Source organism: Piliocolobus tephrosceles, chromosome 1 (assembly GCF_002776525.5).
Source record: "Piliocolobus tephrosceles isolate RC106 chromosome 1, ASM277652v3, whole genome shotgun sequence".
Lineage (NCBI taxonomy): Eukaryota > Metazoa > Chordata > Mammalia > Primates > Cercopithecidae > Piliocolobus > Piliocolobus tephrosceles.
The window spans coordinates 213,101,150-213,117,502 of NC_045434.1; the positions used below are offsets into that span (position 1 = coordinate 213,101,150).

At 43.3% G+C, this 16,353-nt stretch overlaps 1 protein-coding gene across 3 annotated transcripts in view; it reads left to right on the forward strand.

Annotated features, from left to right (window-relative positions):
* The first annotated feature begins 245 nt into the window (after positions 1–245).
* The window catches only part of RERE (arginine-glutamic acid dipeptide repeats), a 469,695-nt gene continuing 453,587 nt past the window's right edge, over positions 246–16,353 (forward strand). For all 3 annotated transcript variants that reach the window (XM_023215261.1, XM_023215263.1, XM_023215264.1), the window contains exon 1: positions 246–763. The gene's annotated coding sequence lies outside the window, so the exon portion shown is untranslated. The remainder of the gene's footprint in view (positions 764–16,353) is intronic.

Genomic DNA, 16,353 nt, shown 5'->3' on the forward strand with positions numbered 1-16,353 from the left:
GCCGCGGCGTTGTCAAGGCTTGGCCTCCCCCAGCCTTCTTCTCTGCTCATTTTATTAAAAAGATTAAAAAAAAAAAAAAAAAAAAAAAAAAAAAAAAAAAGAAAAGAGATCCCGCCTTCTCCGCCCGCCCTCCGCCTCCCATTGGCCGGGCCCAAGGACGCGTCACGCCGCGCTGCGCCAATGGGGAGGTGCGATACTGCGAGGTGGGCCGGGCCCGAGCGGGGAGTGGGCGGCGGGTCGGTGCAGCAGCTCCGCCGCGGCTCCGCCACCATCGCGGAGGTGCCGCTGCTCCCACAGACGCTCGCGAGCAACCCTCCGCGCTCCGGACTCTTCTCAGCCTCCCGAACACCTCGAGACGCTCGCCCCGCTGGGCCTCGGTCCCCGCCTCCTCCCCCCTCCTCTTCCCCTCTCTCGCTCCCCACATTGTCTCTGCCTCATTTTCTCTCCTAGTTGAGGATTAAAAAAAAAAATCACCATCATCCTCAGGAGCCCCCTCGCCCTCGGAAAACAAAACCAGACATGATCCTGGGCTCCCGCTTCTGAAAGATCTGCCCGACCGAGGAGGAGGGAACCTAGGTTCAAGTCGCAGGAAAGGTCACGGCAGGGAAGCCCCCTCAGCCCCTCCGCGTCGCTTCCCCGCGGGCCGCCCCTCTCGGCCCTTGGCCCCGCAGCCTCCGCGCGGCCTCCCGCCCCGTCCCCACCACTTTCCCCGGAGCTGGGCCGCGAACACCTCTCTATTGATGGTGTAGCGCTTTAGGGGAAGGTAAGTCTCCAACTTGCCCGCGCCGGGTCGTGTGCTCTTTTTTGGCCCCTCGTCCTGGAGGGTCGGCCGTGAAAGCAGTCATTCGCCCGGGGGGAGGCAGGAAGAAAAGGCTGGGGTCGAAGCCGAAGTCGAGGGGAGCCGGACGAGGGCAGGGCACTTCTTTGGTCATGTCCGGGCCAGGTGACCGTTCCTGCGTGCCTTCTGACCCCTGCTCTCTCTTGGCCTCTTATTCATGCTCTTGTTGTACTTGTTTGAGGTTAAACTATTTCATGTGACTAAATTATTGGCTGAAACTGGAAGAGAAGGAAGTCAAGGACTGGAACTGTGAATTTCTTGAATGTGGATTTCGGGGTGCTAGGGGGAGGACTTTATTATTAAAGTATCATTTTCTCATTAGGGGGGAGATTTCCTCTTTGTGCTCCCAATCTCTAGTTCTCAGCTGTATGTGATTAGAAAATCAGGAAACCCAAAGTCACTTGCAGCAGAATGGAATTCTTACTATCCTGTTTTAGTTCTGCTCTCTGAAGGAGGGTGGCTTCTATTTATCATTAATTTTTAAGGTGATGGAAGGATTCGTAGTTTTACATAGGATGATGTGTGTATGTGTGTCTGTTGGAAAGGGGGAAAAGTGTTGCAGGCTTCCTTTGAAACTGGTTGCTTGAGAAGTTGTTGAAAGGAAAACAAAATGATTCATTGTTGAATTGTCATTTTCCTCTGTCTCTTTTCCAAGGTTTGCTTACAATTTTTCTGGATTACAGACTTCAAACATTGATTTCAGCAAAATGTGTCCTTGAGAAATTGGGTGCTTTAAATGTTTCAGTATGTGTTGCTATTTTAAGGTACATTTAGAAAGTAGTTTTGTATGAATCCTGAAATAGCCGTCTTCAAAGCAATTTTTTAAACGCAAAAAAAGCTAACTAGTAAGAGGACGAACTTGGTGAATTACAAAACGGACATTTTAATATAGCAGGAATTGATGCACCGAAGATTTGAGACAGTTTTCATAATTGCTTTCCATTTAAAGAGGGACCTTTTTGTCTAGTGTACACTGGTCTCTTTAGTCTCAGTCTGTTGGGGGAGGGGAGAGAAGCTGGATCTATACTATAATAAAATCATCTTTGGGTTGATATTTTGTTCCATGGATTTGCTTGTTGTGTTAATACTACTGTAAATTAGCAACCAGTTTTGATTTTGATGGCCTGGGATGGGTGGAAAACTGGCTTGCAGCTCTCCCTGTTGTTGTTGAGGTCGAAGGGAAAAGAGGCAGAGGCAGACAGACACACACATACACGCACACACACACATACACACACAATACCAAGCTGAGGGCTCATTGTTCTTCCATACACACGTTCATTCTCTCTCTCCCATATTTGGGACTAGGTTTGCACAGACAAACACAGCTCTTTTTGGGAGAGAAGAGAGAAGATGGGGGAAGGGAGGGTGCTTTTCTGTTTCAGCTTTCTTCCACCCATGTCATGCCTGGCCTTTTTTGCAACCTTGTGAGGTAGAAGAGTGCATTGGAAACTAAAGGACACTCAAAAACATGTTCAGAGACTCCTCTTCTCTCTGCCTCCCTTTCTTTCCTTTGCAGCCCTGGTTTCTGCTGCTCTTTCTTTTTTGTGTATGTAAAGATAAAATTCCTCTTTATATGCTGTGGCCTTATGTTCAGCTCTCATTGCTTTCGTATTTCTCATTGACCCTGATTTTGTTGGGGACAGTGATTTGTTCACTTGACTCTTAGTAGTGAATGTGAGCAGAGTCTTTCTAGGTAGAAATAAATTTTATTGGTTAATATTATAAAGATTGTGTTGAGGTTAATATTTAACAAGATGATGTTTGCATGTTTTTAGTGGTGTGATGTGTCAGGTTTGCTGGCAATTGAGCTGTCAATGTTGTTTTTGTAAATAAGGGTTATAAGAAAAGATCTGGCTTTCTGTTTAGGGGGCTCCTTTGAATACTGGACAGGGAATAGGCTAGTCCACCTGCGGTAAACCCAGCTGTGGCCCAAGGATGGAGGTTGGTGTGAATACATGTGGGTTGCAGAATAGCACCTTCTACTGGTTAATTGCTTGGAAAGACCCAGACGAACAGGGTGGGGGAGGGGATTAACGGCTGAGGCTTAATGATTTTCTTTTAAGCACAGTTGTTGTGCCTTTCTGCAAATGCCACTTCCCCGAGCTGCTAATACAGATGTCCTTTGACAGGCACGGTTGCATTGAGGCATTATTATGTTATTGGTTGTGCCTCGACATTAATTTGTTCTGTTACCAGAAGTATTTACACTTTGTGACTTCCCAGGACTCCTTTGAATTGGTACCTTCTCATCTTTTATGAGACAATTTCTTTTGAAATATTACACAAGAGGGTTTTCTGTTCCCAGTATTGGAAACCATATACACCAGCAGTCTTTCAAAAAAGTTTTTAGTATCATTAATAAAAAATCAAACCTACTCTATGGAAAGTAAAATTGTAGCACTGGACAGAGGTTTTTCTCGAGATTTAACCCAGGTAGAGGGGTAGAGGAGGAGTTGAGGGAGGGAAATCTCACTAAAATCGGCAATTTTGCAAATGTAGTAGCCTTGCATTGCAGTAGTGTTGTTTTCAGTAGTCCTATAAAGTCTGATAGGGTGACTTATTGTATGGATTAGATAAAAATAAAATAAAATTGGAAGCCAGAGAAAATGTGAAATGAGGGTGTACACGGATTAACATACAAGAGGGTCGAATTGCTGCCCAAAGGCTTGTAAACTAAGGTACAGTTTCAGAGATAATCTTAATAAATGCTTAATAAATGTCTCAAAAGGATTTTTATTTTCACAAATCCTAACCCCTCTCAGTTGTTCTAATGTAATGAACTATTAGAGAGGTTTGCAGTGGTAAAGGGGACTGGGTGTGTAGGATAAACATCTGTTCCAGACTGACTGCTTCTAGAAATGTGACTTCTGATTCACTTTACTTTCAAAACTTCAAGAGTAATCTCTAAAGTTGTGTATCTTTTACAATGAAATGTGAACAGTTCAAATGTATTATTTTCTCAGTGGGAGTGGATTCAGGGGATTTCAGTTCAATGTATTCTCCATCAGTGTTTTGTCACAAGGAAACTAGAACTGAGAACCAATTCAGGACAGAAAGGTAATCCAAATCAAGAAATAAAATGTACCAGTTGCCTTTTCAACTTTGATTTACTGGTCAGTCAAAAACGCTTTTAAAAAATAAGACAGTAAGGCCTTGTGCGGTGGCTCACGCCTGTAATCCCAGCACTTTGGGCGGCCAAGGTGAGTGGACCACTTGAGGTCAGCAGTTGGAGACCAGCCTGGCCAACACGGTGAAACCTCGTCTCTACTAAAAATACAAAAATTAGCTTGGCACTTTGGTGCGTGGCTGTAATCCCAGCTACTTGAGGGGCTGAGGCATGATAATTGCTTGATCTCAGAGGCAGAGGTTATAGGGAGCTGAGATCGGCACCACTGCACTCCATCCTGGGTGACAGAGTGAGACTTTGTCTCAAAAAAAAAAAAAAAAAAAGAAAAAAAGAAATAGGACAGTAAACGCTGTCAGGTCCTGAAATAATTATGTGTAATATTGAACAGATACTGGACAGAAATGTGCCAGGTGCTGTAAAAACACACATATAAGAATATAATCTGTACCCTTCTAAAAACCTGTATATGCTGAGTATGATAATGGATTTAGTAAGCATTCATTACTTAAAAATTAGTTTCAAATCTCAGTGATCAAAAAACAATTTAAGTAGTAAAATAAGTTGGAATACCAAGTTCTTTTGGGAGTAGTATGCTTTCCTACTAAACTGCTTTTGGCAGCTACTTTTGCAGTTGATTTAAAGGTTAAGATAGCAGAAAATTCAAATGTTTAAGTGAGTCATTAGTGTAACCTAGCTGTGAACTTTGTTACACACACACACACACACACACACACACACACATCCATCCTGAAAGAAAAACTGTTGTTTTACATAATCAGTTTCTGATAATGCTGTGCTCTAGTTAATCACAGGATTTCTTTTTTTACTACCAGGAATTCCTCTTGAATCATATTTAAGTGATTGTTGAATCATATTTGTGTGATTGGTATCCTGATAATTATTCTGGAGTTGAAACTTTCCTTGTCCTATTTGTGTGATTTTGGTGAGCCTGTTGGCTTATGTTTGGTTTCTTGTCTAACAGAGTTATAGTTGGTGTTTTTTTTTTTTTTTAAATAATGGAGGAGAAATGAGCATTTTAAATATGTGTTAGAACATTGTTAAGATTGCATAGACCAATTTAATGAGCATTTGAACACAAATAACTCAAGCTCAAATACTAAATATATTTACTAGCTTCGAGTTTGGGTTGGAATTGTGATTTGTATGGCTAACTTGTTGGTGTACCAAGTAATATAAGATATACTGTGTGTCTGTACATTAGGTAACTAGGTCAGAGGGTACAGTTAATATAAGATGTTTTTTTTTTTTGATAAAGTGACCTGTTTGTGCCAGTGTAAAATTATTACTATTATTATTTTTTGAGATGGAGCTCGCTCTGTCGCCCAGGCTGGAGTGTGATGGCACGATCTTGTCTCATTGCAACCTTGCCTCCCGGGTTCAAGCAATTCTCCTGCCTCATTCTCCTGAGTAACTGGGATTACAGATGTGTGCCACCACACCTGGCTAATTTTTGTATTTTTAGTAGAGATGGGGTTTTACCATGTTGGCCAGGCTAATCTTGAACTCCTGACCTCAAGTGATCCACCTGCCTTGGCTTCCTAAAGGGCTGGGATTACAGGCGTGAGCCACTGTGCACGGCGTATTTTCAATTGGTAAAATTTGCCAGTATGTCAGCAAGTGTGAGCAATATGTTTAACTGTGAAAATTTTCCTTATATGGTTAGGTTATAAAAGGATGTGACCTCTAATTCATAAACCACTCGGTATTTGAGGAATCCTCATAGCCTATTTGTCTTGGGTTTTTGCATTGGAAGTCGAAGCCATGGGTTGTATCTTAATTTTGAAGTAGTTATACACATGACTTTTAAGGACTTTGGTTAGGCTGTTTTTCATTGCAAGGAACAGGAAGTCTTCCAAGTCATCTCAAGTTGGGGAAAAGTAGAACAGAAATTTAAGCCATACAAGTCAGGCCTCACCTAGGAACAAACACCCCGGTTCCGCAGTGCCTCATACATACTGGAATACTGTCAGGGATATGGATCCCACCCAGCTTTAGCAACCAGATGCCTTGTTGCCTCCTCAGCAGGAGAAGTTTGTGGCGCCTTACCCTAGTGCCACGGCCCTGTATATGAGTGTCCAGGCTGTGTGTTGCAATAAATATACCACCCTAAGGGGGACAGTATTGACATTGTTGGCCTGGACTGACTTTAAAAGAGAGCTTGTGAGGAAGCATGGCTGTGCAGCATCTTTAGACAGTCCTGAAGCAGCAGGGCAGAACTCCTGCTACAAAATAACCCATTCTAGCTCACACAGCCATGAACACATTCAGCAGAGCATGCATGGACACTTTCATTGGCACCTACATATGTTCCCTAGGCTCCCAGAAGTCTAATTTTTTTTTTTTTTTTTTTTTTTGAGACGGAGTCTCGCTCTGTCGCCCAGGCTGGAGTGCAGTGGCTGGATCTCAGCTCACTGCAAGCTCCGCCTCCCGGATTTACGCCATTCTCCTGCCTCAGCCTCCTGAGTAGCTGGGACTACAGGCACCCGCCACCTCGCCCGGCTAGTTTTTTGTATTTTTAGTAGAGATGGGGTTTCACCGTGTTAGCCAGGATGGTCTTGAACTCCTGACCTCGTGATCCACCCGTCTCAGCCTCCCAAAGTGCTGGGATTACAGGCTTGAGCCACCGCGCCTGGCGTCTAATTCTTTTTTGAGAGAGGGTCTCGTTCTATTGTTCAGGCTGGAGTGCAGTGACATGAGCATGGCTCACTGCAGCCTTGAACTCCTGGGCTCAAGTTATCTTTCCTTCTTGGCCTCCCAAGTAGCTGGCACTGGGACTAGAGGTGTGCACCACTACACCTAGCTAATTACATTTTTGTAGAAATCAAGTCTTGCCATGTTGCCCAGGCTGGTCTTGAAGTCCTAGGCTCTAACAATCCTCCCGCCTTGGCCACTCAAAGTGCTAGAATTACAGGTGTGAGCCACCATGCCCAGCCAAAGGTCTGATTCTTTGACCTTTGTCCTGCTTCTAGGGTGGGGAGCAAGGGAGTACAGTGATGGAGGCACTCAGTGTGTGTGGGGTGAGTACAGTTCAGGGGGAGTGTGAGCAGATGAGCATGTCTGTTGGTTTGAACTGCCTGGGGAGGCACTGGAAATCTTCTCTGGCAGGACCTGGCTATGCTGGGAAAGTATATCCACCCAAGTGGATTCTAGGCATGAGCCACTGCATCTGGCGGCTATTGTTGATTTTGATAGCTTATTAGAATAAGCTTGTTTTCCTTCAAGAGACTTCATTGTCATAACTCATAGTCAGTTATGATCCTTTTTTTAGGTGGTATCACTTTATTACGTTTGTCTTATTCTCCTTAATTTTCTGTGACTCTACCATCTACTGACTACCTGCCTACCTACCTGCCTACCCAAGTCAGTGTTTCCCAAACTGTATTTATGGCTTACTAATATGCTGCAAGTATTTTAAGTGTGAGGTGAAATAAGTTTATAATGCACATGAGCTCTTTAAAGCCTCAGAAACATTTTATACTATAGAGGGTTTTTGTTTTTCATTTTCCTCCTTTACCCCAAAGACTACCTGTTTCTTTCTCATGAGATACTCATGGGATAGATATTACTATTCTAGTTTAATAGAACAGTTTGAGATGCACCTGTAAAATTAATTTTTTTAAATTAAAATTTAAATATTTTGAGGAAAGGTCTTGCTTTGTCATCCAGTCTGGAGTGCAGTGGCACAATCTCTGCTCACTGCAGCCTTGAACCCCCGGTCTCAAATGATCCTCCTGCCTCAGCCTTCCGAGTAGGTGGGACCATAGGCATGCGCCACCACACCCAGCTAATTTTTGTATTTTTTGTAGAGACAGAGTTTTGCCATGTTGCCCAGGCTGGTCTTGAACTTCTCAGCTGAAGTGATCTACCGTCATTGGTGTCCCAAAGCGTTGGGATTACAGGCATGAGCCACTATGTCCCGATGTATTTTATTTGACAATAACTTTAGGCTCACGCCTGTAATCCCAGCACTTTGGGAGGCCGAGACAGGCAGGTCACCTGAAGTCAGGAGTTCAAGACCAGCCTGACCAACATGGTGAAACCCCGTCTCTACAAAAATAAATTAACTGGGCATGATGGCGGATACCTATAATCCCAGCTACTCAGGAGGCTGAGGTGGAAGAATCGCTTGAACCCGGGAGGCGGATGTTGCAGTGAGCAGAGATCGTGCCACTGCAATTCAGCCTGGGGAACAGAGTGAGACTCCATCTCAAAAAAAAAAAAAACTTTAAAAATGTTTGTATTATTTTGTTTGAAGGGAGGAGTATCAAATAATTTTTTTGCAGGCAGGAGTATCAAATAATTTGTAGATTTATTAAGTTTAATTAATTAGCTAAATAATTACTTTAGAGACAAGGTCTCACTGTCCAGCTCAGGCTGGAGTGCAGTGGCATGATCACAGCTCACTGCAACCTTGACCTCCCAGGCTCGAGTGATTCCCGTCTCAGCTTCCTGTGTAGCTAAGACTACAGGCGCATGCCACCACACCTGGCTAAAAAAGTTGTTGTAGAGATGGTGTCTTATTATGTTGCCCAGGTTGGTCTCAAACTCCTGGACTGAGTCATCCTCCTGCCTTGGTCTCCCAGTGTTGGGATTACAGGCATGAGCCACCAATGCCAGTCTGGATTTATTTTAAAACTGCCACAGTAGTTCAGAGGAGAGAGATGTGACATCTGAAAAATGGTTTTCCCCTTGATTAGTTAGTTGTTAATACCCTGAAGCAATGCTTTACTTTGACTGGAACATAGTTGCTGGTTCTTAGAGGAGAGTGACATGACCAAAACCTCATGTTATTCATCTTCCCTGTCTGTGTTGAGATGGCTTTTGTTTCCTATCTTCTTTCTATTCTTACATCAGAGTTAATCTGTTTCATTTAAAACTGTGCTCATGGCCAGGCGCGGTGGCTCATGCCTGTAATCCCAACACTTTGGGAGGCCAATGTGGGCAGATCACCTGAAGTCAGGAGTTTGAGACCATCCTGGCCAACATGGTTAAACCCCATCTCTATTAAAAATACAAAAATTAGCTGGGTGTGATGGTGGGTGCCTGTAGTCCCAGCTACTCGGGAGTCTGAGGCAGGAGAATCTCTAGAACCCAGGAGGCAGAGGTTGCAGTGAGCCAAGATTGCGACACTGCACTCTAGCCTGGGTGACAGAGTGAGACTCTGTCAAACAACAACAACAACAACAACAACAACAACAACGACGACGAACTGCTCAGGACACAGTGTCTGAAGTTTTTTTGGTTTGGCCACTTCTATTTTCTACCACTTAAATACCTTTTCTTCAATTCTTGTTACAACCTTCTCACTCATTTGATCACTTCATATCTTGTATTAATGTTTATTACTTGCATTTATATTTTAGAGCTAATTATGTTCTCTTTATTAGATTATACATCTCTTGAAGGCAGAAAGTTTTCCTTTGACTACAGCAGTATATGTGCTCACACTTAGAATTAGATGTATTCGGCCGGGCGCGGTGGCTGAAGCCTGTAATCCCAGCACTTTGGGAGGCCGAGATGGGTGGATCACAAGGTCAGGAGATCGAGAGCATCCTGGCTAACACGGTGAAACCCCGTCTCTACTAAAAAAATACAAAAAACTAGCCGGGCGAGGTGGCGGGCGCCTGTAGTCCCAGCTACTCGGGAGGCTGAGGCAGGAGAATGGCATAAACCCGGGAGGCGGAGCTTGCAGTGAGCTGAGATCCGGCCACTGCACTCCAGCCCGGGCGACAGAGTGAGACTCCGTCTCAAAAAAAAAAAAAAAAAAAAGATGTATTCTGAAAAACACATTTTATTGACTCTAAGATGCTATCATTTGTAAAATGCACCATTATTTTATATACTGCTAAGAATGAAAAAAATGCTGCCAGTTAACCTCTGCAAGACCTTTCCTAATTCCAGTGGTATACAAATGTAAAACAAGCATTATGAGTCTTAGTTGCAATATGGTCCATCTATTTAGGCTGACTTTCTTTTCACAACTGTCTGTTCCCTGGAAATGTCTGAAGAAAGATTTTAAAGCAGATTATTTTCTTTCATAGGAACAGTATTATAGGTTGCGTTCTTGCCTAAGGATTTAGCATGAAAAATCTTAGCTACAGCCAACAAAGATGCTACCATAAACCTAATTATAATTAAACTATGTTCTAGTTCCTATGGAGTAGGTATAATTATTATGTATTTTGGTTTGTAATATATGTTGTATATCTATAGTATACACATACCACCCTACTATATTATCATTTTGATCTAAAATGTGCTGGGTTTATGTTAAATATTGATATTCTTAATGATTCTATCCATTAACTTCTCCCTCAGTACTTCTTTTTTTTTTTTAAGACGAAGTCCCACTCTGTTGCCCAGGCTGGAGTGCAGTGGTGTGATCTCAGCTCACTGCAAGCTCCGCCTCCTGGATTCACACCATTCTCCTGCCTCAGCCTCCCGAGTAGCTGGGACTACAGGCACCCGCCACCACGCCCAGCTAATTTTTTGTATTTTTTAGTAGAGACGGGGTTTCACTGTGTTAGCCAGGATGGCATTGATCTCCTGACCTCGTGATCCTCCCGCCTTGGCCTCCCAAAGTGCTGTGATTACAGGCGTGAGTCACCGCGCCCAGCCCTTCCTCAGTACTTCTTTAACACCAGTTTGGTCCAGCCTAGAAGTTTGAAAATCTCTCTCTTGAGATGCAGATCTGTGTTGTCTTTGGCCTCCTTGAATATCCTTTTGGCCCTAAGTTTCAGAACTTACCAAGCTGTAGTATTTGCCTGCCATTAACTATTATGCTATTGCAGAAAAGTTGTTAAGAGCTCTAAACTCAATCTGCAGCCCACTGCTTATTAACTCTGTGACTTCAGGCAGGTTATTTACCTTTCTGGGTTTCAGTTTCCTCATCTGTAAAATAGAGATAATAATACTCGTGGGTTTGTTGTGAGGGCCAAAGTAATTAATTCATATAAAGTATTTAAAAAAGTCTCTGGCACATAGTAAATGGTCAATAAATATTAGCCTGTTTTTATTATTGTTATTGTCATCCAGAGATCTAGCTTTGCAGTATGTTCTCTTTGTTATTTATAATAATCAGGAGATCTGCAGGAGATAATGGGTGAACACCAGATGGTTTGAATAAATTCTCTTTGAAGTATCAATTCTAAAATGTTTGCTATTCCTTGAATATAGGAAATGCTAAAAAACAATATGTGATTAAATACCAAGTGAATAGAGTAATAGTACATTTTGAAGTTTGGGGTGTTAATAAATGATCAGAATGTTATGGCTTAGCTGTTCCTCTTATTTATTATGTTCCTGAAGGATTCAGTCAGTATTGTGGACTCTTGACTCAATCAGATTAGTGTTCCATCCTCTTAGAGCGATTCAGGAAGGAAGGCGATTGAGGGAGAGAGCAAGACGTCTTGCTGGTCCGGCTTCAAATCTCTGGTGAGGTTGATGTAGTGGTCTCTGAGGAATAACTAAAATTATTTGGCTGTCTACCGAAGCAACCCTACCTTCTAACATTTTTCAGGATAGTCCCTGGGACTGCGGGGGTGGGGGGTGGCGGAACTGCAAAGTAGTTTTCAAATTTAAGGATAAGGCTAGATGTGGTGGCTCACAACTGTAATCCTAGTGCTTTGGGAGGTCAAGGCAGGAGGATCACTTGAGACCAGGAGTTTGAGACCAGCCTGGGCAATGTAACAAGACCCCTGTCTCTGTCAAAAAGATTAAAAATTAACCAGGCGTGGTAGCACGTGCCTATAGTCCTAGCTACTTAGGAGGCTGAGGCGGGAGGATTGTTTGAGCCTGCAAGGTCAAGGCTGCAATGAGCCAAGATTGTGCCATTGCTCTCCAGCTTGGGAGACAGAGTGAGATCCTGTCACAACAACAGAATTCAAGGATAAGAGAAGCCCATAAGGTACAATTAGGGAAAGATATGTTGTGATAAATAAGATTTGCCATGTGGAGAACTGACCCACCATCAATGATGGCTGCTATGGCATTTTGGTAAGATGCCGATGCTAATTTTGGTAACAGCAGTGTCATCTTTGGGGAATATGGTTATGTGTGATTATATTAGCAGAGCAAAGCTGAAGTCTACTCATATTGTACTCTCATATTGCAGCCTGAAGCAAGAATATGACAGCAGGGGAGTGATGAACTTGGAGGCTAGAGAAGAGGGAGGCAGAGGGTTTCACTCAGCTTCTACAGCCTTGGCTGCATTGATGCTGGCTTGTAAACTCCCGTAGGAAGAGGCCCGTCATCTGCTTTGGTCACTTCAGTGCACCTTTCATGCGAGGAGTATAGTAGGTATTCATTTGTTAAACGAATGAATAATATTACCGTATGGTATTATTGAGGTAGAGATAAGGGAGATTCGGCTTAATCGCTTGACCCCAAGGCATACTTAGGAAGTTGTTATTATTATTTTTTGAGATGGAGTCTCCCTCTGTCACCAGGCTGGATGATCTCGGCTCACTGCAAACTCTGCCTCCCGGACTCAAGCCATTCTCCTGCCTCAGCCTCCCAAGTAGCTGGGATTACAGGCGATCACCACCATGCCTGGCTAAATTTTGTATTTTTAGTAGAGACGGGGCTTTGCCATGTTGGCCAGGCTGGTCTTGATCTCCTGACCTCTGGTGATCCGCCCACCTCTGCCTCCCAAAGTGCTGGGGGATTATAGGTGTGAGCCACTGCGCCTGGCCAAATAATTATTGATAATAACAATTTTATACCTCAAATATAGTGTAAAAAAAACATTTTAGAGCTTAGTTATTTGAATCATCAAAAATAAGTTTGTTGGCTGGGTGCAGTGGCTCACACCTATAATCCCAGCACTTTGGGAGATTGACATGGGTGGATTGCCTGAGGTCAGGAGTTTGAGACCAACCTGGCCAACATGATGAAACCACGTCTCTACTAAAAATACAAAAATTAGGCGGGCGTGGTGGCGAACGTTTGTAATCTCAGCTACTTGGAAGACTGACACAGGAGAATCTCTTGAACCTGGGAGGCAGAGGTTGCAGTGAGCTGAAATTGCACCATTGCACTCCAGCCTGGAAAGCAAGTGTGAAATTCCATCTCAGAAAAAAAAAATAGTTTGTTTATATATTTATTTTTGTTTTGTTTTGAGACGGAGTCTCACTCCTGTTGCCCAGGCTGGAGTGCAATGGCGTGATCTCGGCTCACTGCAACCTCTGCCTCCCAGGTTCAAGCGATTCTCCTGCCTCAGCCTTCTGAGTAGCTGGGACTACAGGCACGCTCCACCATGCCCGACTAATTTTTGTATTTTTTTTTTTTTTTTTGAGTTGGATTCTCACTCTTATCGCCCAGGCTAGAGCACAATGGTGCAGTCTCTGCTCACTGCAACCTCCGCCTCCTGGATTCAAGTGATTCTCCTGTGTCAGCCTCTCGAGTAGCTGGGACTACAGGCGCCAGCCACCATGCCTGGCTAATTTTTGTATTTTTAGTGGAGGTGAGGTTTCACCATGTTGACCAGGCTGGTCTGGTACTCCTGACCTCAGGTGATCCACCCGCCTCAGCCTCCCAAAGTGCTGGGATTACAGGTGAAAGCCACTGCACCTGGCTTAATTTTTGTATTTTTAATAGAGATGGGGTTTCATCATATTGGCTAGGCTGGTCTGGAACTCCTGACCTCAGGTGATCTACCAACCTCAGATTCCCAAAGTGCTGGGGTTACAGGGATGAGCTGTTGCGCCCGGCCCCCCCAAATGAGTTTATTTTAGTCCTAGTAAGTTTAAAATATGTATTCAAAATTATTTAATAGCTGAACATGGTGGCGGGCATCTGTAATCCCAGCTACTCAGGAGCCAGGACAATTGCTTGAACCTGGGATGCTGAGGCTGCAGTGAGCCACGGCACTGCAGCCTGGATGACAGAGCAAGACTCTGGCTCAAAACAAACAAACAAACCAAAGCAAAAAAAAAAAATCATTTGAAAGAGTAAAATTTAATAAATATAGTAGTCTTTCTCTATAATTTTGCCTTGTTTTAGATAGGATTAGATTCAGCAGTGAGTAGTAGAAACCAAAAATAACAATGGCTTAAACGAGATAGAAGTTTCCTTTCTTTCATGTATCTCATAGACAGTCCTGAACCAGTATGGTACCTTCATGCTCATTAGGGGACCCAGCCTTCAACATGTAACTCTTTCCTTTTAGTCAAAGGTGGCTTCTCCACTTTCTCACATTAGTTCTACATTCTCACCAGCAGGAAGGAGGAAAAGGCAAAAGCTGGGCATGCCCCCATCTTGTGAAGATACTTTCCAGAAATTGTACATATCGCTTCTGCTATGTCCCTTCGATTATAACAAGGTCACACATAACTGCAAGAGAAGCTGGAATGTATATTCTGTACTGGAAATTCCTATGTGCCTAGTCAAAAATCAGGGGTTCTCTTACTTTGGAAGGAGGGAAGGATTAGTATTGCACTACATCTGGCAGTTTGTGCCATAAATGCTAGTGGAATGGCTAATGTAGTATTAACACATTTGATAATTTGACAGTATTGTTTGTAATCCTTCAGTATTATTTATAAGAATAACCCCCCACCTCCAGTTCAGTATTCAGTATAGAATTTTCACTAAAATTTGTCTTGATCTAACGATGGCTTCAGATTTTTATTGCTGGATAGATTTTCTAACAAGATGAACTGCCTTCTGATTTGAACATTCTGATCTTGGTAGCATAATCTGTCATGTGTACATATATATATTTTATGTGATTCATTATTGTAGGAATAATTACTGAAATTTCCTAAGTTGTTATACACTTAGGATTATACACATATGGTTAAAGAGCTTGTTGAGACTTAATTTTTAACATCTATAAATTGGAAAAATGTGCATACATCTTGTTTCTATTAATATATTGAGAAAAGTTTTTGTTAATATTCATATTCCTTAAGAAATTTAGCTTTATTTATTTTTTTTTTTTTGAGATGGAGTTTTGCTCTGTCGCCTGGGCTGGAGTGCAGTGGCCGGATCTCAGCTCACTGCAAGCTCCGCCTCCAGGGTTTACGCCATTCTCCTGCCTCAGCCTCCCAAGTAGCTGGGACTACAGGCGCCCGCCACCTCGCCCGGCTAGTTTTTTGTATTTTTTAGTAGAGACGGAGTTTCACCGTGTTAGCCAGGATGGTCTCGATCTCCTGACCTCGTGATCCGCCTGTCTCGGCCTCCCAAAGTGCTGGGATTACAGGCTTGAGCCACCGCGCCCAGCCAGAAATTTAGCTTTATAAAACATCTACATGTTTCTTTCATATCTTGGTTGAAATGGCTTAGCACCTTTGTTTGCATAACTTAGTGAGAATTTAGTCTTTGTGGAATCCTTAAACACTTTTGATGCCACAAAAACTTTAGTTGGCTGGGCACAGTAGCACATGCCTGTAATCCCAGCACCTTGTGGGGCTGAGGCAGGGAGATCACTTGAGCCCAAGAATTTGAGACCAGCCTGGACAACATGGCAAAACCCAGTCTTTCTAAAAAAAAAAAAAAAAAAAAAAAAAGCCAGGCATGGTGGCATGCACCTGTAGTCTCAGCTACTCGGGATGCTGAGGAGGGAGGATTGATTTAGGCCGGGAGGTCAAGGCTGCAGTGAGCCGTGATTCAGCCACTGCACTTCAGTCTGGGCAACAGAATGAGACTCTGTCTCAAAAAAACAAAAAAACAGACCAACCCTCCCCTTCAAAACTTTAGTAACTTGGGGGGTTATATGTAGGCTTGGAATATTTGTTCTGTAATGGTTCTGATAATGAACAGTGAACTTTTTAAAAAATTATTATTATTTTTGTCTTTGAGATGGAGTCTCACTCTGTCCCCAGGCTGGAGTACAGTGGCACAATTTTGACTCACTGCAACCCCTACCTCCCGGGTTCAAGCGATTCTCCTGCCTCAGCCTCCCGAGTAGCTGGGACTACAGGTGTGTGCCACCATGCCCAGCTAATTTTTGTATTTTTAGTAGAGACGGGGTTTCACCGTGTTAGCCAGGATGGTCTTGATCTCTTGACCTCGTGATCCTCCCGCCTCGGCCTCTCAAAGTGCTGAGATTACAGGTGTTAAGTCACTGCGCCCGGTTGAACAGTGACTTCTTTTCACAGCTCAGATAGCTTTAGTTTCATACAGTTTATCTTTCCATGTATTGAGCGTCATATTTTGTTTGCCTCAGCATATAAACTGTGCAATTGTATAATTGTCATAAATAAACTTACTTTAAAATATAATTTATAAATTCTTTTCGTCAATATAGACCCAATGTTCTGAATATGTTAAGAATTATAGTGTCAAGCCGGGCGCGGTGGCTCAAGCCTGTAATCCCAGCACTTTGGGAGGCTGAGACGGGCGGATCACAAGGTCAGGAGAT